Genomic DNA, 25,563 nt, shown 5'->3' with positions numbered 1-25,563 from the left:
GGGCGAAGGTACGTGCGGTCTATTGCTTCAACGGAAACTGAGCGGCGAATGCACAGCGCATAAAGGTCAGAGCCGTGTGGAGATGAGAGACGGTGCGGGCGAGCGAGCGACGAGTGCGGTTGTTGGCAGAGTAGAAGTGCGCCCCCTCCCCCCCCCCCCCCGCTCCCTCCGGCGCTGGCTTCCGGCTTCCTTGCTTGCGCGTGGGAGATTAGGTGCGTTCGCTCTCCGCGATAGCGCGCGTCCCAGCACGCTTCCGCTCGGGCATACGGCGCGCGGCGAAGATTTTATCTATAGGGAACCTCACGGCGACGGCGACGACGACGGCGACGGCAGAAATCCGGTTGAAGTGTCCATATAATTGCTATCGCAATAAAATGTTAGGCCTAACGTTAAGAGACAGGAAGAGAGCGGTGTGGATCAGAGAGAAAACAGGGATATCCGATATTCTAATTGACATTAAGAGAAAAAAATGTCACAGTTTCGCCCTAAGGGCGAAGCAATGAATACGATAGCAACACAGCAATGTCATACGAAGTAAGTGAGCGGCTTTGGTAGCAATATGAATTGTAGTAAACATGAGCTGATTAAGTAAGCAGGTGTGCTGCGGCGTAAGTAGACCGACATGAAGAGAGACTCGATGACCACGAGAAGGCGCGTGTGAAACGGTGGTGTTGATGAGAAGCGCTTCCCGTGGGCAGCGCGCGTGCGAAGGGACACACCTGTAGCGCTGCACTGCCGATCCGGGCAGCATTACATGTGTAGCGTGCGTTGGAAAATGTGGCCCGACTATCACTAACTGAATGAACAAGCGTGGTGTGAGCGCGCACAAACAAACATGAATAGATCACACTGAATGACTGCAGACAACGACTGTCAAAACGCTGGCAGCAAGCCCATACGCTGCAGCGGGCGAAGGTACGTGCGGTCTATCGCTTCAACAGAAACTGAGCGGCGAATGCACAGTGCATAAAGGTCAGAGCCGTGGGAGAGATAAGAGACGGTGCGGTCTAGCGACGACCGCGGTTGTTGGCAAAGTAGAAGTGCCCCCCCCCCCCCCCGCTCCCTCCGGAGCTGGCTTCCCGCTTCGTTGCTTGCGCGTGGGAGATTGAGTGCGTTCGCTCCCCGTGATAGCGCGCGTCCCCTCACGCTTCCGCTCGGGCATACGGCGCGCGGTGAAGATTTTATCTATACGGAACCTCACGGCGACGGCGACGGCAGAAATCCGGTTGAAGTGTCCATATAATTGATATCGCAATAAAAAAATGGAGCTGGGCAGGCGATAACCGGTGGACCATTAGAGTTACAGAATAGATACCAAGAGAAGGGAAGCGCAGTCTAGGACGGCAGAAAACTAGGTGGGGTGATCAAGTTAGGAATTTTGCAGGCGCAAGCTGGAATCAGCTAGCATCAGACAGGGGCTGCTGCTGCTGCTGCTGCTGCTGCTGCTGCTGCTGCTGCTGCTGCTGCTGCTGCTGCTGCTGCTGCTGCTGCTGCTGCTGCTGCTGCTGCTGCTGCTGCTGCTGCTGCTGCTGCTGCTGCTGCTGCTGCTGCTGCTGCTGCTGCTGCTGCTGCTGCTGCTGCTGCTGCTGCTGCTGCTGCTGCTGCTGCTGCTGCTGCTGCTGCTGCTGCTGCTGCTGCTGCTGCTGCTGCTGCTGCTGCTGCTGCTGCTGCTGCTGCTGCTGCTGATGATGATGATGATGATGATGATGATGATGATGATGATGATGATGATGATAAAGTGTCTTGAATGCGAGTAGAAGGCATTCTGCGAGCGTCTAGCATGGTCTGTCTGGGAGCCTGTCTTGTGGTCACTTCTGTGTATGTGGCGTACCATCGCGTCGGCTAAGGCCAAGTTGTGTCGAAAACTTTCTGACCCGGGAATGGGTGAATGCTTGGATCAAGTGTCTTCGTCATATTTTATGTATGGTATTGTTTGGAATCAGTCGGCTATTGCCTATGCCATGTTTGTGATAAGCGAATTGCCTTTTTTTTCTTTTTTTCACCTTTTTTTTCTGTCAAGTCGCCCATTCATCACTTTCGCACGTTTCGCCTCTACAGGTTTTTCTATAAAGTGTAAATACCAAAATTACAAATGCTTGTAATTTACTTTTTTTAGTTAATGCCGTCCGGTGGAACTTCGTACGGTAACTTACCTGACGCCACAACATTGGATCACCGCAGTGTCTTCATAGGCATGAAAAATGATGAATAAACACTCTATTCATTGCAAACATATCTGTATATCATTACGAAACCACATCTCGGCCACAGCTCGACAATGAGCCTAGCCAGAGCAGTGAAGCTTTCGCTATCAACCAGGGTTAACCAAAGCTAAACCACACCAATTTGTTTTTCTTTCTTTCTTTCTTTCTTTCTTTCTTTCTTTCTTTCTTTCTTTCTTTCTTCATTTTTCTTACTTTCTCTCTTTCCTTTCTTCATTCTTCCTTTCTTGTACCTGGCTCATACCCGCAAATCCAATGCAGGTATGCGCCACGCGTGATTTTATTATCGTTAATCGTGACGTAACTAACGATCATGTGATCTTATTGATTTCATGACCGGTCAGGCATGTTTGTCATACATTTAATCAACAATAATTGATTAACCATCCTGTATTGTACTGAAATACACGTCATAAGTCTTGAATTGAGAAGTTTTAGAGCTCATCGAAAAATAACCAAATACTTTCTTTCAACTAGGATAGCTGTTGTGGTTTTAATGTTTCGGGACTGCAAAGAAGGCGCGCGAGATTTGAAAAAGCACAACGTTAATAAACACTTTTGCTCGCAGGGACAATAGCGCCCACAAACACGCTACCAGCTAATGATATATTCTCTAGGCAGACCAAACACAATAGCCTAGGATTAATACGTTTGCAGGGATATACCTCGTCTGATGAAGAAATGAAGCAAAAGAAGCCATGAGATGTACAATAAATAGCGCGTGACAAGTTTTGAAGTGCTATCACGTTTGTTTTTTTTTTTTTTTTTTTTTCGGTTGACAGGCTATAGCTGAAAATGAGCCGGCTTGGCATCGGACGTGGATGCATCGGACACGACGGATGTGGCCATCACCTCTTATTTTTGCTTGCAGCCTATTGTATGCGTTCAGTCTGCGTGCAGCATCGATCATTCGTTGATAGCATCCTGGGAAGAAGAGGGGGGGGGGGGGGAGGATGGGGGCTTTATCTTGCAGACTGTAGGAGATACGCCCTTCTTGATGTTGTCGGCTGATATCGGGCAAACGTAACTAAGACATATTTTCTCTTCCTTTCTTCCATAGAACTGCTGCAACTCCGGTGATATCATGATGGCAGTGGATGTCTCTCGATAAGGCATAAGTGTTTGAAGATAATCTGTGCGTGGACGCTCTCACGTGCTCTGAAAGCCGAGTGTTATTTTCCTTTGATAGCACGGAGACGTAGGTAATTCGACTTACACAGACTTTACAGAGCCAGAAGGAGAAGTATAAAGAAGGCGAATCAGTCCACAAAAGAAGTCTATATAGAATTTCTCTACAACTGACTTTCTGATTTGCGTTTGCAACTCATTTGCATAGATTCTACAGACGTATTGTTGGCAGTAAATGTTGGTAGTACATAAGAGTACAATTGTCACCTAACCTTTTATTGAACGAATATTTTTATGTTCTCGTCTAAAAAATTAGATAAGCACTTATTGTGGGCCAGACATGTCCAAACAGACCTCAACATTTAATGAAGCATGTGGTTGCGATTTTATCAGTGAAAATTGTCTATCATGTATTAAAACACACATGCAATTTCGACTATGACTATGCACAGAATGGCATTGCAATTGCCGGGAACTTGCATAAACGATCGGGGCCATTGGAGAAAACTTGAAACCTTGCTGCAACAATTGAGTATTTTTCTCGCGGTTCCAGCTAGTACAAGTTTCTTTAATATTTGATCACGTAGTCCTTGACTGAATGAGCGATAGTTTCAATATCTGTGCTAGATTCCATAGCGCGCTTCCTTTTATGTCAATTTTTGTTTCGCGTAATGGTTTATTGCTTGACATATGAAAAAAAGAACGCGTTCTTCTTTCTTCTCCCGAGAGTTGTTCGCGGCTGAATTTGCCGTTAGCTCTCCGAAACAACAGGTCCCATGCTGTACTTATTGTAAACACTGCCGACATTTTAATTTTCTAACATATTCATCACAACAATAAGTGCTGAGAAACAGCTGTGCAGCCATGTAAACACGTTTTATGTTGCCACCAGATGTGCCACCTCGCGAAGAAACAAATAACTACTCTTCTGCGCAAATCAGCCCACTGCCACATGCTGTATTGCATAAGACATGAAACACCCGAATATCACTGTCGTCCAAGTTATCACAGTATGCTCGGTGGGGGCGAAATGCGAAAACACCCGTGTACTTAGATTTAGGTGCATGTTAAAAAAACCCAGGTGGTGAAAATTTCTGGAGTCCCCCACTACGGCGTGCCTCATAATCAGATGGTGGTTTTGGCACGTAAAACCCCATAATTTTTTTTTATCACAGTATGCTGATAAAGAGCAACCGGAAGACTCTGGTAAGATATCCTGAGTGCTGCTTTCAGGCGTAATAACTGTGAAGACAACTTGTTTGTTTACAAACAGTTCGTGCGTTGTGTGACAAGCTGCAGCCATAGATGTTTCAATAAACAGAAACATTAAAGTTATTTGCAAGGTAAAGCAGCTACTCATTTCATTACTATGCGTGACAATCATCCCGGGCAACTGCGTTACGTTTTCTTTATTTTTATTGTATTAGGTTCAAAAATGTTGTTCCTTGTGTATTCATTATGGTGTCAAAGGCGGTAGCGGTTAAAGTCAATTAGGCGCCGACTATGGAAAGATAGACGAACACGTGACAATCTAGTATAGCCGAAACCAACGTTGCGCGAAAGGTAAGAAACACTACTGGTTAATTTACGTTGAAGCTTCTGGGGTGAGAATAAAACATGTAAAACGAAATCCATTCATGAAAACGCTAAGATGTAACAAATATTACTTTTCCTTGAATAAACGACTCACTGCGCTAACATTTCGAGTGCGATAATGAAAAAAAACTGTGGTCATTTTAGCGATAGCATTGATATCATTTGCAGGCCAACCATCACGTACTTTGCAACGTCACACACGTAGGTTCCCAATATGGACACTTACTGCACTTCGATCCATGCAAAGACATCATGGGGCTACAGACTGACTGTGTGTTTCTTTTACTATAATGGACGCATTTGCTGCGTTTGCAAAAATACATTATTCTTAATCACTCTGGAATGCATCGTAAATAACTCAGTAATATGAATGCTAGCACGCCACCAAACATTGCCTTACGAAGAACATAGAAAAGAAAACAAAGGAAATACAATCTGCTCAGTTATAACACGTTGAGTATCGCAGGTTAAAAGCCGTGGGGCCAGCAGCATAGTTGTCTCTTGTCGATAGGGCCGACATACGCACGCGGCTTCATCAGTGGCAGAGTACATTGCTTTTCTCTATCACTCTTTCCCCTGCGTAGGCAACGCACAAGCTGCACCGACGACGCCCTATCACCAGATGTCACACACGACTCAGCTGCGCTCGGCGCGCGAGGAATGGCCTCCGCGAGCGACCTATCTCCCCCGCCCCCACGTGCAGCGACAATCTGTCCTTTCCTCTCACGCTGCACAGAGGTGCTCCCTTCGCTTCAGCTACATTTCTGGCCTCCTTTCCGGCCCCACTTCGCCGCTACAGCATACTACCACGTGCCCGCTTCTCCTCTCCACATCCGAAGATCACACAGCGTCAGAGCATATAGCGAGCGCCAGCGGTCGCGGAAAAAACTCCGCGGGCTTGTTTTAACCCACGAGCAAGGCTGAAACGCGCCGCGCTTTTGGCGGCATCGCGTTATCTTCCGGTGTCTGGCGGTGGAGTCTTCTGCTGCGTCAACAAAACGCACTTCGTCGTCTGCAACAAATATCCTGCCGCCGAGTGGCATACGACGTTTACGGTGGTTGTTGTCGTCTGCTGCTTCAACCACGCGTCCACGCAGTGGTGTCGTCTGCTGCGTCGTCCGAACGCACCTTGTCGTCTGCAAGCTATAATCTGCTGTCGAGTGCCGTATACCAGAACGGCTAGAAGTGTTGTCTTCAGCTGCATCAGCCTGGTGTCCGGGTGGTGGTGCAGCCTGCTGCGTCATCCGAACGCACCTTGTCGTCTGCATGCAATAATCCGTCACTGAGTGTCAGATAAGAACGTATGCGGTAGTGTCATCCGCTGCATCAACGCGGTGTCCGTGCGGTGGTGTCGTCTGCTGCGTCAACCGACTGCACGTCGTCGTCTGCAAGCAACGAGCCGCCGAGAATGTGAACGAAGAACGGTTGTTGTAGCAACTGCTGATCACTGTTCCCCTTGTGTAAGCACTCCATCGCAGCTGCATACTGCGCTTGCCGCGCGCATCGAATTTACGACGATATTTCTTCGTGTCGTCGACGTCGGCAGAAGAAAAGAAGAGAACGGTGGGGCTAGCAGACAACAGCCGGCAAACACAACGAGTTTCCCGCAGCGTTTGATGTATTGAGCGCTTCTGTGGCGAGCCCGTGGCTTCGCGCTCACTCGTGAACGTGACGCTCTTTCTAACCCGTAGCTCTTGAACCGTCATTTTCTCTGTTTTATCCGAGGTCGCAGCGGCTGGTTAAGTAGGACAAAAATGACCTCGATAGTTGGTGTCCTGACTGGTGGGTTAGAACACAAAGCGAACTAATATTTTTGTTGCGACAAACCAGGAAGTACTCGTCAAGCCAAATGCAGCTATGATGGCAACCCTGCTGGAAGACTGTGACAACGAAGGAATGAAATAGCGGTGCATTTCTGGTTGCCTAACTGCGTGAGGAAGCTTAGCGTCCGGCTCGTCTTATCTATTTCTTTTTTGTTTATTTGTTCACCGTGTCATCGGACTCGCTGAACCGTTTCAAGGGGAACATCAGTGGTTATGTTCATGGGCGACGGACGGCGCAAGATTTTGCAAGAAGGTGAGTCTAACATTCCAATATTCGATCTACAACTGTAATATGCATGTACTCCATCGTGTAGTTCCAGTCTAACTCAAATCTATGCTCACTCAGCGCCTTTCCCTAAGCTTCGCGGGCAGAATTAGGCCGAGCTTTCGTAAGATTGCTTGAATTGCTTCACATATTTTTACTTGTGCACGCATCATGTCATATTAAGCAGCACCGAGGTTCTCTGTACGTTACAAAGGAATGCCTCGAACATACTGACATACTGAATGCCTATACTGACTTAGTGCTCCGTGCTAACCGTCTTTTGGAGTAAACGGCTCGGCAAAATCTCGTTCCATTGTGGGTGATAACGGCAAGATAATAAAGTAGGAACCGCCCCACACTCGAAACAAGTTTCAAAGTATCGAAACTAAAAATAATGCATTTTATTTTTTAATTTCTTTCGTGACGTCCATCAAAGCGACTGTTTCCCTTACTGTATATCTCGATCGCAAAAAAAAGGCTTATCTCATTGCCTTTTCGGGACTGAAAATATACTACGTAAAATGCAAAGTTCAACAAATGAAATCACTCGTGACAAACTAGTATTGCACAAATATAAATGTTGCCTACAGTTTTGGACCGAACGCTGCATTACTTCCCGAGAGCGTTAGCGAAATTCAGTGCTATTGTGTGAAAACAACGTTCTGTCATGCACTGATGTACCTGGAGAATATGAGCGTCTTTGCTGGCTTAAGTTCGATATCAGACAACCAAATTCCAAGTACATACAAGAGCATGCAACGGATAACTGGTGTGGTTGCACTACAGACAGCACAGTTAGGATATGATGGGGCAAAATGAGACAGAAGTTTTTAAATTGATGCTGGTTTTTGTTTAAATTGATAAGCGTGCAAAAAATGCACTCATATTTTACTATATGAGTGCATAAAGTGCAAGGGCTCATGGGACGTCCACTGAGCCCTTGCTTTCTTTTTCCAAGCACTATATCAGTACCCATCGGTGCGAGTCACGTGGCTGGCAAAATACTTTTATTTTCTGATTATTGTGCACTGAATGTGTGTTTTAACGATTTTATTATGCTTTCTTAGGCTAATGATGATGATGATGTGAGCGAGTCCGAACTCAGCTTGAGCTTTTATTATTCTTGGCACTACAGAAATCTCACGGAAGCTTTCATTGCTTTCAGTAGGCTTAAAGGGTTTTCCCGAAAGCCTCTGCGGCATACGAAAAAAAAAAAAAAACATTGTCACATTTTGAAAAAAGCGGGTCTGCTGATGGACGGCTTCACGTGGTCATTGCATGACATTTTCGGCGAAAGCAGCATTCAATGTATTTCTCCTGTATACGCCCGTACCTTCCTAGACAAGAACAAAGAAATGGTATAGAGCAGTCGCAAGCAATGAGCTCGATAAAAATGACATTAGGGTTCACAAAGGCCTGCTTTGCACGCAGGTTAGAGGAAATTACTTCAGGCCAATCTATCTGCATTTCGTCAATAAATTCTCTCTCTCTCTCTCTCTCTCCTTTGCGCGTTTTGCCCCTGGCTTAGAGTACAACTCAAATAACTTTACTACAGTGACTAACTCAACAGAAACTGCGTGAAAGTGTAGCGAATGAAGGGAAGAAATAAGGCAAAAGCTTTCATTGATTGAGAGCAGTACTTGGACTGTGGTATATACGCTCGAAAAATTATGTGAGCTGCCCATTTTTGGTGGGCCACCGACTTTCGGTCACTCAGTCATAATTTTTTTTTCCTCTACGCTCCTTCGCTCGATCATGGCAGTTTTCTAGTCAAGCAAAGTGGACATGTGGGACACTTGTAGGCAAAATGTCACGCAACTTGAATGGTGTAGCTAGAAGATCGGAAATGATAAGTTCAAGATGACGCGTTTGGCCCCGTGTCTCATCTTGGCCCGTCCTACCCTACTCGTCAAGCATTGACATTACGGTTGACAAAAACCTATTAAAAAGAAGATAACATGCATAAGCAGAATCGAACTAATAAGTGATCGGCAGTACTTCAAGGCGTCCTTGATACATGGTGTGCTTCTGCGGCTACTGCTAGAAATTATTCAAATAATGATTGTGAGACAAAGACCTGATTTTTCGCTGACCAAACCTCCTAGTAGAGGGGGATATCGACATTTACCTGATAACCGTCAATACGACTAATAACTAGCAAAATATCACCAATAATTTTTTTCAGTTTATTTCTTTTAAGGGCATGTTGTAACTCCAGAATTGAATTCTTCCAATGCACAAAGCAAAACATTTTGCTAGAAACTATGTGTCAGGCGCCAGTTTCCAAAAATACGGACTCAAAAATCGCCGGTAAATCCATTCCTGTACCACTAGCTTTCCAAGCTGCCCTTTCTTTTTTTTTTTTTTTCATAGTGCTGGAACATCTACTGGTGTAGCAGATTTTGAGCACTTACTTTTTGAGACCGGCGCAGAGACCATACCTGGCAAACGGTTACGCTTTGCTTTCTGGCTGGCTTCTATTCTTCAATTACATGTTCCCAATTAAGTAATTATTTCGTCTGTTATTTTGTAAAAATGTTTGATTATTTTGAGTACTTGAGATTATCAAAAAAGTCTGACATCTGCTTGTCAGCAGAGCTCTGTCAGCAAAAACTAGACCCTTGTCTCGAATCCCTCGTTTTTATAACCCTTTAACTGGCAATATAAGAAAGACTTGACCTAGAATGGTTTTGTTGCTTTAGTTCTTCTTTGCTTTGCTCAAATACATACCAATTGAAATATTAAACGGTTTCTCTAAAAAGCTAAGTGATATACAGTAGGTCAAAATTATTGTTGACCAGGTGGTGAAAGGTAAATGTATGGTCCAAAACTGATCCCTGGCACTTGCTTTAGCAAGGTCAATGTGTGTTCTTGACATGTACTTTTATGGGTTAAGAAATAAGTGCTTGCTTAAAAAAGGAACAAAATCGCATTGGCGAGAACATGACCCCCACGTGCACTAAGATAACGACGAAGCCTTGAGGTTTTGTGACCAATACATCTGCTGCTGCTCGCGCTACACATTTCATTTAATACCGCTGTTGAGCAGGTACATAAATAAAGGTAAATTGAAATGCGCAGACTAATATTTGGATTTGTCTAGCTTTTGCAGATGGTTCTCTTAGGTCAACAATATTGTTGAGCCACAAGTTAAAGCGCTAATAAAGACAGACGATGCTGAAACAGCAGTATCACAACACACTCCATACTGCTAAAGTTTGCAATGAATAACATCTCGACTCTCCACCAGTTGGACTTCTACTTTGTTAACATTTGCAGTGACTTTCGGCTTAGTGTAGGTAGCTCGAGCTTTTGCCATCACGGTAATACATAATTTCGCGACCAATGACATTCTAGAAAATTTGACGTCTGGCGCGTGACATTCTTTACCAAGATGTGACGTGTGAGTGTGCAAATACCTTCAACGCTACGTAAAAGCATACAGTGAATGCTTGAATTACGGTTCAAGCTTTTGCAGTATCAGCGATACAAGAATTACGCGAGACAAACACATTCAAGGACATGTAACCTTCCGAAGTGATGGCCGTGCCATGGTCACGCGACATTTCTCTGTTATCCACGTAGCAGAACGTTTATCAAAAGTTTTCAGTTCAATTACGCAAGAAAAGAAAGGACAGGGTATGCCCAGTTGTAGGGTGTTAAAACATAATGCAAAGTTACACAGCCGCACGCACTGATTTGCTGAGTTTAATATCTTCGAATTAGTGCTTTAGCTCAATATGTAAGAAAATTATTTGATCCCAGTGAAGCGATGAATGGCGAATTCTGTGTACCTAATCATCACCCTACTCCCAAACGGAAAAAGAGATATCACGCAAATATGATCTACTTTTGTTATTACCAACGATAACATCAGCGGCGATCCACCCCGCAAAGAATTCCAGGTGAATTAATCGATGAATTGGTAAACCCCCGAGGCGTGCAAAAACGCACAAGAAATTCATTCAACGTTGCGGAGACGCCAACGGAAAGTAGGTAGGAGATGCTGGCGTGAATTTTGCGCAACGTTGTCTCCTTTCACACCGTGGTGTTCTTCAAATATGGAAGGTTGACTGATGTGGGCCAGTCACACAGAAACACTTTTTTCTGTGTTCTAGCTATGGCTCGAAGCGAACCGGAGGTAATCATTGCCGGCGACATTTGTGAGCTGATACTCAGACTTGGCCTATCAAACACTGGCAATTAATTTTTCTATTTCTGTAGGCCTCGCTTACCCGAAAGCTCGCAACTCTTTCTTGCCAGAACATGCTCAACTTGACCGTCAGTTTACCTGAAATGAGTTGAACTGTGCAATCGCGTCCTGCTGCACAAAGAATACTACATGCCCATGTGGCGTTACAACTATAACGTTAAAAAATATCACACCAGTAGGTAGAATGACAGACTCAGAATTAATTAATGACCTCATGGCAAAGGCTTCATGGAAAGCCGCCGGCGTAATCGGAATCCTTAAAACTGCTAGGACCCCACTTTGTCATGACTCCTTCTGGCTCCTAAGCCTCACAAGCTGCCTTTGTAAAGTAATGAAGAAGATGGTAGAGATATACTTCAGTGGTGGCGTGCAGACACGAAAGTGCTATCTGACTATATGACAGAGTTTAGACAGCGCTGTGGATGCAGTGCTGGACCTTGTCACAAACGTCGAGCATGAACGTAGCTGTGGAAATATGACAATCGTGGTCTTTCCAGATTTTGATACCGCTTTCGGCACTCTAAGCAACATACGTACGCGTCCCGTTTGGTGCGACACCGATAATGTCACGGCGATGTACTGACAGATGTGTCACGAACACGGCATGGCGACAACTTAACGATGGCACTGTGCCAACGAAAGGCGGCATGATGTCAACCGAATGACGACAGAGTGACGACGATGCGCACTCTTCTTCGCCAGTTTACTCCACGGAGGTCAAATACGCTCTTCCTACCATTCGCTTTCAAGATCATGCACATCCCCCGCACCGTGGGAGCCGGAAGCGAAGCTGTCGTAAGACGGCACGAAGAAACGGCGCATGTTGACGGGACACAAGCGACGAACGCGCCGGGCCACCGTCAACCCCGTGGCGATGAAACGCGACACACCGCCACCACCGACCACGGCACCTAAACGAAACCAATAAATCAGCCTGATCGACACCTTCAGATCTAGGAGCGCAGCCAGGGTTGGGAGCACACTAATTGGACTCGTGCTCCCCACCCCTAAATTCACCAGAATGACCCCCCACCGTCGAACAACATACCTGGCTACGCCAAATGCCATAGACCTCTCAAATAGTTATATAACAGCTTTCACGTTACGTCACGGACACTGCTTCTCAACGCACTGGTCCTGCAACATGGTGGCTAGGATGACGTCAGTGTATCGCAGTGGCGTACCAACTATTTCTCGAGTGAGTGGGGGGAGGGGGGGGGGGGGAGGGTGTAAACCGCAGATCATCTGACCCCCCCCCCCCCTCTCTCTCTCGCTCCTTATATATAAAGATGAGAAGCACAATTTCGCGGTTGTCTTTCGTTTATTTACCCAACAGTGACCGACCGACATTTTTCAAGGGACTGAAACTCTTGTGTACTTAAACCAAAGATAACCGCGAAGGTGTGCTTCTCTTCTGTATAAATACGCTTGGCCCATTCAATATTCCAGTCACTATATATATATATATATATATTGCAAATTACTATTACATTAACTGAGAGAGCACAGAAATTGGTCTGTTGATTATTGTTATATTTAACAGCCATAGACATGTTTCTCAATCACACCTGGTGAACCATAGGAGCCCAAAATAATAATTGAATTTGCATTTATTTCTTGAAATTATAAAATGTCAAGGTAATGCAGGGACGAAAGGCAATTAGTGCCTGACAGAGGTCCCTGATCGGGCCTAACCGCCGCAGTACAGCACTCGTAAAAATGCACAGTTGCTACAAACAATTTTAATAATTAAACAAGGAATTGTACTTGATGTGTAAGTCTAAAGCACCAATGTACCGCTAGTCAAGGTAATAGTATTCTCCAGGTTATAAGATACCAAGTACAATCAATATAAATGACTTGCCACATCCAAAAAAAGAAAAAAAGAAACAGGACAGATGTGTGCGACCTTGGAGAATTACAAAGCAATTCCCAGTGAAGCTGCTACATACGAGCAGTTGCAATAATAGTTTGTTTCCTGTAATTACTATATTGCAAAGTTTAAAAATTTGCCTGATTATGGCTGTTCCGTTTGAAACCTTGCCCGCATGTAACGCTTTGGAGCACTTCTTGTTGGGAAACTTTAAAAAGCCAATGATTCATCAGCACAGATGTTACTTCACCAGAACACTTATACCATAGTATCTTCCATCCCTCCCCCCCCCCCCCCTAATCAATTTTCGTAAAATTTGATATCGGCTGAGTTCTCAGTTCTCCCAGAGCAGCGAGATAAATTCTGATTTGTTCGTAAACACATTCATAAAGCTGCGGATCACTAGCACGCGTAAATAACATCAAATGGCATAATTAGTCCCCTGTCTTCGAAGCTTTACCTACATATTGCATATAGCGTTCCCTTTATTTCCGCCAAATACAAACAAATGGCATTGTTAAGTTCACCGAGGATATCACTAAAACAAACTACAAACGTCTTATGAGGCATGGAAATAGGGAAAAAGAACGCCGACACTCAGTAAGTAATTATTTTCAACGCTTCTAACTGGACCAGGAACGTAAAACTTTTGTCCCGCATTGCATTTACCATGACCACCCCTCCCCTATCCACGAAATATCAACCTCTTGTAATCTACGTAATCTGCAGCTATGTCGCTACACTGGTAAGGACAGCTTATATCGGCCACGCCTCACTTTCGAACACTCAAATAATATTTATTTATTTTTTACGAAAGCTGTGTTTGATTCTACCGAATTTAACTTCGCTCAGAGCGTTTCCAAGGTGTACCACCAATGTTCGCAAAATTTGGTCTTAGTGGCATTTATAGTTCTTCCAGGGCAGTGGGCTCGACCTATTCTGTCCCGCTTGTTAGACACGCTCTTAAGGCTATATTGGGCGTTCGCATACGTGATTTATTGCGAAAGCCCCAATTGTTCATCTGCTATTAAATTTATCTATACATCACACATTACCTGGTCCTTACAGGCACCAAACAAAAAGCTGCCTCCTTTAGTTCAGTGAGGACAGCAGGCCAACCTAATATATCACACATGCAAAAGGAAAAAAAATGACACTTCAATATTTATTCGCCACGCTTCAAAATAAGCCAGAAACGATAAATCTTCATGACACTTCGCACTTAAAATGCTGCCTATATTCCTTCAAAGTATAAAATATCTGCACCCCAGAGTTCTCTTGGGACATTGGGAAACTTAGCCATAACAGTAGCGCGATACTTTAGAATACTTGCTTTAGATTTTTTTTAAGCTGTATTTGACCAACACGCATTTACCATCGCACACAAACTCGGGTTATTGTTCAGTAAAATGTAATGAACATATCAGCGACCTGTCGCTTGGCTCCCACTTGCTTCCTTTCCCTGACGGCCCTGGGCGAGAAATATCCTTAAGCCACGCTTCCCGACGCTGTAGATCGCAGGGGAATCCGTGATACTTCACAGTAGTGTCTCTTCTCACATTCGAGTTGCACAGCGGCACACGAGCTTCGCGGCATCACACCGCTAACACAGCCGAAACGCGCTCACCCATTGACGGCGACACGACGCAGCAGGCCGCACCTCTTCCTCTTCTTTTTTTTTTTTTTTTTATGTAGCGGCCGTGCCACTAGACTAATGAGCCGGCGCTTACAAGAATGAGCTCGAAGGCGTGGTGCACTGCCAACGGAGCCGAATTGCTGTAGCACTGCTAACATGCGTCATCTTGAAAATCATCCATATTTGACCCGGTTACTCTGCAGGTTTTCTCTACATATCTCACAGGGAATGTGGGAAAACATAACATAAGAATATTGCAATAAGGTTTCTTAAATTTCCTACATATCCTTTAAGCAAACATATTCGACCATAGGTTACATATGCCCGAAACTGGGCTGTTTGAATGTTTGCGACCGACGCAGACAAAGCCACAGCCTTCGCAGATGTATGCCAGTCCTAGAAACTCGTACATCAAACACAGCGAAGTTGAATCAGGAACTGCTCGATAAGGACGTTGCAAATACGCGGTGCAAGTCCCTTCGCTATACCAGGGGAGGTATTTTGTAAGAGACCACCTTGTGGACATGACCATTCCGTCCACTGCTGAAGCGCTGATTGGCAGTGGCGCCTGGTTGCTGCGGGCGTGCAGCCCAGCCCAGTCAATCAGAACTTCAACAGCAAACGAAATGGACGTGTCCACATGGTGGACTCTTATGGAATACCTCCCCAGATCCTCTTCATATGTTTCAATGATGTTTAGCTTTCAAGGAGATGCGTTTTTTTCCCTCAAAATTCTCGCAAAAAACGCTGCAGCACGCACGTTCTCATAACAACCCACTCTAATAAGGTCAATATTTACTGATCCCAATTACAAACATGTTCGCGGAATACAGAGTTGTCAAAGGTTCAACGCGCAACCGATGCACATAATTTCAGACTAACAAGTCGAATCGTAACAAAAACAGTACCTTAATGTGAGAAACACGCCGTGTTAAAAAAATAATAAAATGATCCATTGGCTCTTTGGTCCCTAATAAGGTGTGGCCGGAAAATCAAGGTTGCCGTAAGAATTTTAAAGAATCGAGTGTGCCAGCGCCTTAGAACCGCGTCTACAATAGTGACTTTTAGTTCGTTCACAAGCTAGGAACACACAATTCTATAGATACTTCTACACAACACGGGGCCAAGAACGCTGTTGCTTGCGGTTATCGATCGTCGCGCTCCCACGTAACAGCGGCGCCACCAAATTGCGAAGGTTTGGTCCCTACCGGCGACAAGCTATCTTTTCGTTCTCTTTCACTTCCCCTTTCGTCAGTATTTTCTACACTTCAACTTCAAGCACAGCTAGTTACCCCTACGCTTTCCTTGGCTTCATTGCCTTCTGGCTTTATATCGCCGTGGTTAACAAAAAAAATATCGAACCACTCGGTGTCCCTTCTCCTCCTTCATAGAGATAAACAGAAAGACAAGAAGGAAAGGCAGGCAGGCTAGCCAAGATCTCAGCCTGTTGGCTACCCTACACGTGGGAAAGAGAAAAGGGGGAAATGAAGAGGAAGAAAAGGAATGTCATTGTGCGCACACTGGCGCATGAATGTTCACTCACATATATACGTTCACTCATGTTGAATGTTCCCTCACAAGCCCTCGTCTATATGGTCAGTGACAACCTATACTCCATCTGACAAGCAGGTTGCAGCACTGCCGAAAGTACGAGGCGTACAGAGGCAATATCCTTGCGCAGCGGAATATAGTTACGGGCGTAACTTGCCGATTTCTGGCAGCACTATAGAGAGTTTTATTTTTTGCTCGCTACATGATACGGTACAGCGATACGTGACATGTTAGGACCTTTCCGCATGCACGTGGTATATGGTGTTCTGTTGTGGGTACAGCAGGTCCCGGGTTCGATTACTGACCTTGCAGTCGCATTCGGGTTCGAGACGAAATGCAAAATCGCCTGTCACGTTAAAGTAGCCCAAGTTGCAGAAATTAAATCAGTCAATCAATCAATCAATCAATCGTGTTTTATTTTTGCAATAAAATTGCCGCGAATCTTGAGCAATCTCCTATACCATCACTCGCGCAGCAGGTGCTACTTTGCAATGTTAAAACAGAAAAGCCCGCCAATTATTCGACATGTTCTACACCACAGAAGGGAAACGCGCTCTTAGATCTTTCTATTGCTTCAGGGGAACTTGTCGAAGCAGCGTTTACATAAAAACACGGTGTTACGTTTGTACGATTGGACGTTTGTACGATTCCTGCAAGTGTGAATACTTCCCTTTGGTGTATGGGTAAACAAGGAGGGCCGAATGAAAGGTTGGTCAGAATGTGCATATCGTATGATCTAGCCCTCACTTTCTTTTTCTTTTTTTGTTTACGATGATTGCTCTTTATGAACGTTGTAACGAGGGCACGTGAACGTGGCAGGCAAAGGCAAACGGTCTCGCATCCATCAAAAGTTGGTGCTCCGCGCGTGCCCCGAGTCGAGACGCGTAAAAGAGGAAACGCGCGCAGGTCATGCGTCCTCCTCTCGCCCACGCGTGCGTGCTAAAATCAAAGGATCGGTTAATGGGCGCAGCTCGACGGTAATTTATAGACGCAAAGAAAACACTAAGAGACAAGCCGGCAGCTGTGGGAATCCCAGATATGAGGTCGTAAAATCGCTCTCCATATCCGAGGCCAACACGTTTACTCCCTCGCTCTACATTTTGCTTGTGTTTCCCCCGTACTTCTTTTTTTCTTTCTTATTCTTCGGGCTTGCTGCAGGGTGACCAATATGAGCAGCTGCATCCACGTGCTCATATACGTGGGCTAGCGTATACAGAAAGCGCAGTATGCATATATAACTAATCCAGGCGACCCGCTTGCGATTGTGAGGCCACCTGTAGAGCAAAAGATCAAGCTTGTCAAAAACCACAGAATTTTTTTTTTCAAACTTTACAACGGGATTGTTCGGTGAAATTATTTCGCTTTCTCTGCTCGCTACAGACTGCATTAAAAAGGCTATCGAGAATAAAGATGTATGACCATCAGCGCAAGTCCGTAGGGAGGTGGGAGCACGAAACTCCGCTTATTGAACTTTATCGGGTATATTATTTGATCCTCCTCTTTTAATAGTGTGTCTATATCACTGCGTAAAAAATTCGGACGCCGAGACGCTTCATCATCTGACATCACCGGCATTGCGAATATGGGGCCCCTGTTATTATTATTACTCCGTTTTAGCCTGAACGGACAATGGCAAGCCTGTGAGTACGTGATCGCTATCTTCGCCGTCAGTTTTCTCCATATCTCTTTCTAACCCGGCTTTGCGACATTGCGATCAGGCTGGTACCGCTGCTGCCTGACCGGCCTTACCCCTATCTGCCCATTGACGCACACGTCCGTGCTCGAACACTCTGCAATCTCTTGACAAGTCAGTCGAACACTCTGCAATATCTTGATAAGTCAGTCGAACACTCTGCAATCTCGTGATAAGTCAGTGCAGCGTTGTCGAAGGCTGCAGCAACACTGTGACAGCAGCACGTGGTCAGTCCACGAGTAAGCGTCGTCTGTTCATTGTTGAGTTCCAATGCACGCCTCGTTTATTTCATCCCATGCGCGACGCTATATTTAAACACAAGATATACAGTCGATATAGACTATTAGAACCATTTCCAGTGAGCTAGTGGCTACGTATGTGCTTATAAGTTCATAAAGTGCAAAGAAATAAGAAAACTCGTTACTGTCAATGTTTGCGTACTCATGGCATTGTAATGTTAATATCAGTAACTGTCTGTGTAGTAAGCCTACAGGTTGCTTAAAGAGAGATGGAAGGCTTTGAAGGAAGGCAAGGCAGTCGGTAAAATCTCTGTAGATATAAAATCACGGTCTCTTGAAACACCCAAGGACGATGCCGTTCCTCTTTGTGTTTGACGTGCCTCTCGGTGCACGAAATTACTGGCCCAGCACTGAGCGTCAACAATTGAGACATCTCACAGATTAAACAAGTTTTCATCAGCTCCGGTATCAGCATAGCCAACCTGCATATACATCAATGTGATAAAGCCGGAGCGGCAAAAAGAAAGAATGAAAGAAAGAGAAAAAGGAAACATCCGCAACCTTTGTTGTCTTCCACCACATAGCTTTGCCAATGCCTTCTGTTGACTCAAGCACCGGATCGTATACTCTGTTCGATCAACATGTTTTCTTTGACAAAAAACAGTGATGCTGGTAGCCTCTCGATGGTCGGCATTTTTCGTGTCCATGTCCGTAGGCAAAAATGCGGGCCGAAGGTAGTGCAATACCGGGCCTACCGCGGCGACGGCAGCTTGCAACGTGGGGAGTGACGTCATTAGCCTTTCGTATATAAAAGAACCAGCCTAGCATCTGATGTCATTGTTTTTGCAGCACCGCTATGGGTATAGGCAACGCATAATTAGGAATCCCGATGAACAGTGTGAATACAAGGAACGGCAAAGGAAAAAAGAAATGCCAATGCGACCAGCGGTGGCGTGCTGTCAAAAGTACAATTACTCCCATTACTACCATTACTCTAAATTACCGTTACTACCATCTAAAGCAAAAAATTAAGCAAGTGTTACATGTTTGTAAAACGTTAAGGCGAAAGCTGATGGCACTCTTGGCACCCTTTTTGTCACGATTAAGATACGTTTATGAGGAATTGTGGCAACTGTGTGCCAAGTGTGCAATCCGGATTTCGCCTTAACGTTTTACAAACATGTAACCCTTACTTTACTTTTAAGCGAAGCTTTATAGTCTCACAAGTGTCGGCGGCGGTGGTGGTGGTGGTGTCACGCTGAAAAGTGGGCCGATCCTGGTGATAGTGCAGAAAGGGTCCAAGCTCAATGGCACATACCAGGGACAAAAAAGAGAGAAAGCGAGAGAAAAGGAGAGAGAGAAATAGAGATAGCAAGAGAGAAAGAGAAATAAGGAGAAAGATCTAGAGAAAGAGAGACTGAGAGAGAGAGCAAGAAAGAAAGAAAGAAAATCACCACGAAGGTCAGATACACACACGACAAGCTTCGCTTATTTTCTCGACAGGGGAAGGCCTGGTAATTTTTTACAAGCGAAGGTTGTCTAGCCTGAACATCCAAGGTAAATATACCTGGTAGCGAAGCTTCCATAGAAGCCCGTACGTTCAAAACATGGTTGCTTACCGGCGGTTCATGGGGCTTAGTGCCATCTGTGTGAGGAGGGAACACTTCCGGCGGAAGAAAAAATAATTTGACGTCATATCCGTCAAAAACAGAAGTGACGTCATTTTGTTCTCATAGGCGCGAAATTTGTTTTCGGAGGCCTGCCATTAGAGCTGTATATTCAAATGCCCCGCCATTCGACTTCATGGTCTTTCCTAGTTTTCAGCGCGAAAAGCGATGCCGGAAAAGATCAGCCTTACGGGTGTCGAAATCGCGTCGCTGCACAGAACATACTTTCTTTGGAGGCCGACGAACACTTTGGGCCTAGATTGCGTAGAGTGCTCGTCCTTTCGTCGGACGCCAAGCCCGTTGGCCAGCGCTGTTGCATGAAAACAACTAAAGTAAACAAGTATCTGACGGTCGCAACTCACTACTTTTGACTGCACAGGTTAAGAGACAATAAAACTACCCGCGTCACCTAATTCAGACAAACGTCGACATGCAACACAACACATATGAGGGGGGCGTATTGTAACAGGTGAACTTTACCAGCGCGCCTTTCCACGCACTCCAAGAGTTACATGGCATTGCAAGTGATAGCGGCGTCAACGCCCGCCGCTATCGATGGGCGCTCTCACGGTGGGCCCTGTAAAAAAGGTATATATTGATAATGATCTAGTAAAATACAGTTGTATCTTTTCTCGCCATGCATATATAAAATGAATTAGGAATTTTATTTTCGTTGAATGAATCTAACTGCGTCTCGCTTTAATTTAAAAACGCTTTTTTTTCTTTCCCAGTGTTTATTCCCTCCAAACATAGTCGCGCTTCAATCGCGGCTCCCATAACCACCTTTGCTGATGTCGGTGACAATTGGTTCTGAACCGCTTTTCGCCCGAAGCTTCGCGACCTATGTGGATCGGCCTTGGAACGTCCGTGTCTGTTCGCAGAAACTATCATCATCAGCAATGGCTCTAGCGTCGTCGTCTTCTTCCACAGCTTGCACGTTGGAGCCCCTCGGCGCAACCGCGCGAACGCGCTCGTGCCATTGCTCCCGCGTTCGTCGTCGTCGTCGTCATCTTTCACAGTTGGCTCCGTTGCCGCTCATCATTCCAGCGCAGAATTTCACTTTTCTTCTGTCGTCATAATGGGCATGCAGGGCGCGTTTACGTGGGTGTGAGCTATTGCTTAAGGGTGTATGAGCCATTCATTGCCTTACCGTGACGGACAGATTTAATTTTGAAGCAATTTAATTTCGGAGAATCGCAAGCGGGAATGGCGGGCGGATGCTGCTAACCACGCCGCCGAGCAAACTCGAGACATCAAACGCAAGCGTTTGTGGTTCGACAACATCTTGTCCCTCATCAGTGTGATCCGCTCCACGTGCAAAAAGCACATAGCTTAACACAACAATAACATAAAAGAAAACCGCACTATTTTACCCCACCCTCACCCTTCACTAAACACGGAACAAGCACATGTCCTTCGCAAAGTTCAGACTAACACTCTCCTCACCCCACTCATGCTCTGCAACTTCGGATGGCGTAGCACAGCTCACTGCCCCAACTGTCCGGAGATAAGGGCAGATACAGAACACATCCTGTACTCGTGTAACACTGCCATTATCTCTCTTATTTCCCTTACCCTCCCCCTCCTTCCTGGAGTGCTTGGCTTCACTCGGACTCGGCGGATCATCAGCGGGCCTTAGCGGAGCAAGCCCTCTTCGTTATTAGGCCTTAGTGCTGGTCTAAAATAAAGTTTCTTCCTCCTCCTCCGACGAACAGCGACACAATGCCTTGGAAGTGTTGAATGAACATTACGCTACCAGTGGAGAAGACCTTCGTGAATTTAGACTTTCCGGTATGTGTAAGGAATCTTTAATCAAGGGAAAACTGCCTGCGTTCAGCACTGCGAACCGAGAAAACCGAGAGGAGAAACAAGATGACAGGGTGTATAGCTCAGCAAATCAGCACGCATTGTATACCCTCGTCACCGGGTCGCGTGACACAGCGGAGCCAATCAGCGCGCATTACGCGTAGGGGAGGGAGAAAGAGAGCACGGGTGGTGTCTCCGCAGCTGGTCGCGCGCGTCACACCTGCGTCCAAAAGTGACATGGAAAATTTCTTCACGGATACTTTTTCCTGGTCCGGTGGATAACACTGACACACTCATTTTAGTTGTCGGAGACTTTAACGTGGACGTTTCTAAACCAGAAGGACAGTGGCTCATTACATTCACGTTTGAACGCATCTCACTTCGGTGTTGCATGCACTCAGATGAACGTACCCACTACTATAAGACGCCCATGTGTAGATTGACATTTCCAAACGACTTGTGTGAAATCGATATGACCGAACCCCTTTCAGTATACCACAGAGATCACAAGGCTACTCTGCTCACTTGCAAAAAATTGACCGGTAATGTTTCCGATGTTCAATAAACATGTGTTTCACTGCCAACTTGTCTTCATTGATGTCACCAGTATCCGCACAATGCACATCTCGTTAATCACAAGGGCACATTCCAGTAATCATAGAGTTGATGGCAAAGGATACGGTTAGGTATACGAAGGAACAAGCTTCTCTTATCACCCATCTTCACGGAGTGGAAGGGCCGACGATTTTTTTTCTTTTTCCGTACCATCTCCGTCGAAGGTTCGTCCGTCGGAGCGCACGACAGAACTCACCGAAATCGCCGCACGTACTGGTAGTCGGCCAGTGCCGCCGGCGCCTTCGCAGATGGAGGGGCAGTATGGGAATGCTCGCATGATGAGCGACGTCGGAGCCAGCAGCGGCACGAGCGCGTCTATGTGACGTGTGCAATCACGCACGCACTATGCAACACCTTTAGTAAGCCAGAACCGTGGACCGTGGCTTCAGGGAAGCGAGCTCGTCTCGCACCCCGGAGACCCGCGTTCGATTCCCATCCAGACCAAAGTGTAGCAAATTTTCGTTTCAAAGCCACTAATTTACTTTGTTTAGAGGAACCTCCCCGAGAAATGTGACGTCAGTCCGAGCATTTGTTGACGTGTTTTAAATGCGAGGCATTTCTCGGAGAACATTTGCTACTTTGACAGTATCTATCTATCTATCTATCTATCTATCTATCTATATATAGCCGCCTACATATTTGTGCTACCGAAATTTGCATACTATAACCTACTATAGAGTATATGACGAACATAAAAGATATGTCATGACATATCATCATATCATGACAGATATATGAGCGCACCAAGACGTAGGCGGCTGTTTCATGACCTACATGACACACATGTCATGACATGCGTGTCATGCTAGGTCGTGAAACAGCCGCCTACGTCTTGGTGCTCTCATGGTCGTTTCGTTAACTTGGTAGGCTCCCCGCACACTGCTTTGCATAACATCGATTCCCACTGGGCGTGGGATTGGCCGGCTTTTCGTCGCGTCGCAGTTTCGCCAAGGGAACCACCAATATAGACACCTAAGGCTTTCGCCTTAAAAAGCATTACATACCCTCCTCAGCAGTTGTGGTGGCGGTTTTCAACTTAGCTGGGCATCCACTTTCGCAGAGCCGGGACAGCGAGTCATATTTTCCTTTTTTGTTTTCTTCTTTTAAAGTTTTTTTTTATTGCGATAGCAATTATATGTACACTCAAAAGCAGATTTCTGCCGTCGGCGTCGCCGTCGCCGTTGCCGTCGCCGTCGCCGTCGCCGTGAGGTTCCGTATGACGTCATTTGGAGATGAAATCGTCGCCGCGCGCCGAACGCTGTATGTGCGAGTGAAAGGACGCGAGGGGCGCGTCTTTCACGGGGAGTGAACGCACGGCGGAGAACAAACGCGCGTTCTGCGCCGTGCTCGCTTAAGGGCTGCAGAAGTAGGCGTCTCTTTTATCCTTTACAATCACCATATATGTAGAGCAAACGTGCCTTCTTCAGACGCTCGAGAGGCCGTGGGGGAGGGGGAGGGAAGGGAGGCGACGTTTAGCTGCGGCACCAAGTGCCTATTTATATCAGAGGCTCCGGCAACAGTCACCAACGCCGCACGCATTTTGAGCGAACGCGGGCTAAACGCCGCTGGCGTCGACAACAGTTCTGCGTGCTGCCGATGCTGCTGCATGTCCAAGTTTATACAGCTGATAAAGCTAATATCATTACTCCGTATAGCTCTCTACAAGTTTGCTATCGCAATTGATGCTTCGCCTTTCAGGTGAAACTGCGACAACTTTTTCTACCGACGGACAATATGTGCTTCTCATTGCGTACAATAAAGGTGTAGCGTTAAAAGGCTTATGCTGAAGGTAGAACTGCGTTGCAGCGAATAATGCGATTTTCGATATATTAAGACAGAAGGAATCTTAGTAATAAATGATATCCGTAAGTAGCCAGAAACACTATGGAGGTTATACAAAGTCGTATATTCGCGGTAATGCCTTTAGGATCGGCTCCAACCACAGTGTGTATGCGCGTTCAACTCATTCAATGTTTTTGCGAAGCATTGTGTAGCCGGATCACGTCTCACCTAGTTTCGGGCCTCTCATACAAGCACACACACAAAAAAAATGTCACAGTTTCGCCCGAAAGGCGAAGCATCAGTTGCGATAGCAAATTAGCAGAGAGCTATACGGAGTAAGGATAATGGTTTTATCAGCTGTATAAACTTGGACATGCAGCAGCACCAGCAACGCGCAGAACTGTTGTCGACGCCGTCGACGTTTTGCCCGCGTTCGCACCGAACGCGCGCGGCGTTGGTGACTGTTGCCGGTGCCTCTGGGGGCGGCTTGGAGGTTTTCGACGAGATCAGAATGGGACGCTCGTCGAGCAGCGTCGGAAATCTTACCCACCTTCTCGCCTCGCAACGTTTCTATATAAATACGCATTTGGTGCCGCAGCTAAACGTCGCCTCCCCTCCCTCCCTCCCGTCCCCCCACGGCCTTTCGCGCGATAGAAGTCGCGTTTGCTCCCTATATATGGTGATTGTAAAGGAGGAAAGAGACGCTTAATTCTGCAGCCCTTCAGGGAGCACGGCGCAGAACGCGCGTTTGCTCTCCGACGTGCGTTCGCTCCCCGTGAGAGCGCCCGTCCCTCGCGCCCTTTCACTCGCACATACAGCGTTCGGAGCGCGGCGACGATTTCATCGCCGTTGACGTCATACGGAACCTCACGGCGACGGCGACGGTGGCGACGACGGCAGAAATCCGCTTTGGAGTGTCCATATAATTGCTATCGCAATAAGAGCAAAAAACTCGCCATCCCGGTCCTGCGAACGTGGATGCCCAGCGAAGCTGTTGAAAACCACCACTACAACTGCTGAAGGGGTATGTAATGCTTTATGGCTTCAGAGTAATGGTAGTAGTGCTATTTTAGAGCAATGTAAATTACGAATGGGACTAATGGTAATTTTGACAGCACGCCGCCGCCCATAGCGGCGCTGCAACAACATTGAAATCAGTTGCTATAGGCTGGTTATATTATATATACGAAAGGATTGGGGCGTTACAGCCCACGTCCCAAGCTGAGGTCGTATTCTTTAGCGGGAAACGTATGCGGGGATGCGCTACGTGCTTTGCATTGCTATCACGAGTGCCTTATCATCAATTCTGCGGTTCGGATGCTTTTTTTTTTTGAGCTTGTTCTTTATTTAAACGTATGCTGTTCTGTCTGACCCATTTCTTGATAGGTAACTTTCTACTTTTCTTGTGGAGAACCAAGGTAGATGTGGAATCCTTCGCTCCCTGCGATCTCCAA

The 25,563-nt window shown here is 46.1% G+C and overlaps 1 protein-coding gene across 1 annotated transcript in view; it reads left to right on the top strand.

Moving 5' to 3' along the window:
- Positions 1–5,352: 5,352 nt before the first annotated feature.
- LOC119446403 (uncharacterized) overlaps positions 5,353–25,563 on the top strand; it is a 41,795-nt gene continuing 21,584 nt past the window's right edge. The window contains exon 1 of the mRNA XM_037710827.2: positions 5,353–7,022. The gene's annotated coding sequence lies outside the window, so the exon portion shown is untranslated. The remainder of the gene's footprint in view (positions 7,023–25,563) is intronic.

Source organism: Dermacentor silvarum, chromosome 3, assembly GCF_013339745.2.
Source record: "Dermacentor silvarum isolate Dsil-2018 chromosome 3, BIME_Dsil_1.4, whole genome shotgun sequence".
NCBI lineage: Eukaryota > Metazoa > Arthropoda > Arachnida > Ixodida > Ixodidae > Dermacentor > Dermacentor silvarum.
The sequence above is the reverse complement of the archived record's forward strand: the minus strand, read 5'-3'. Positions and strand labels throughout refer to the sequence as shown.